Below are 661 nucleotides of genomic sequence, written 5' to 3'. Positions count from 1 at the left end.
GGGCCCGTAGAAGATGTAATGGTTACATTGCTGGTCTCCCACGTAGTCTACTGTTGTCCAAGTCCTGGACCCGGCAGCTTGATACTCATGCCAGGCACATGTGCATGCGTGCCCAAAATCCCGAGAGGAAAATAGAGGAGAAGGGACTGCAGCATGGCCATCCCCCCGGGGGGGTGATTTCTTGCTTTTTGTCTCTCAGTCTCTGTCACTCTGGTAAGCACATGCACCCTTATACCAAAAATCTCTTATGAAAAAAAGAGTCCTGGATTCCAATCCATCCCTGTCTCCCACTCGATTTGAGATCTTGTATGAGCCACATCCCTTCCATGGCTTCCCTATCTTTCTAGTCACTGTTGTATTTCCAAGGCTCCACACATGGCATGGGACACAGTAGCATCTTAGCCTTAGTTTGGTTTGTGGAGATAAAGTTTATCCAGAAAAGACATACACACACACACAGATACAGAGAGAGAGAATTAAGACAGATAGGGGGTGACTGATTGACTATGTGGTTGACAGTCACAAGATATTCTTTTTTCAAGATAATTCCAGGTTAGATCACAAATCCAATGGACTACCATCGCTGCCAACAAGTTGCTTCAGACAGCTGCAGTTAATGGACTTTCACCAAATCCTGTCCCTATCCCCATCTCCATAAGAG

Source organism: Tupaia chinensis, unplaced genomic scaffold (assembly GCF_000334495.1).
Source record: "Tupaia chinensis unplaced genomic scaffold, TupChi_1.0 Scaffold145304_1, whole genome shotgun sequence".
NCBI classification, from domain to species: Eukaryota; Metazoa; Chordata; class Mammalia; order Scandentia; family Tupaiidae; genus Tupaia; species Tupaia belangeri.
This window is presented reverse-complemented; position numbering follows the sequence as displayed.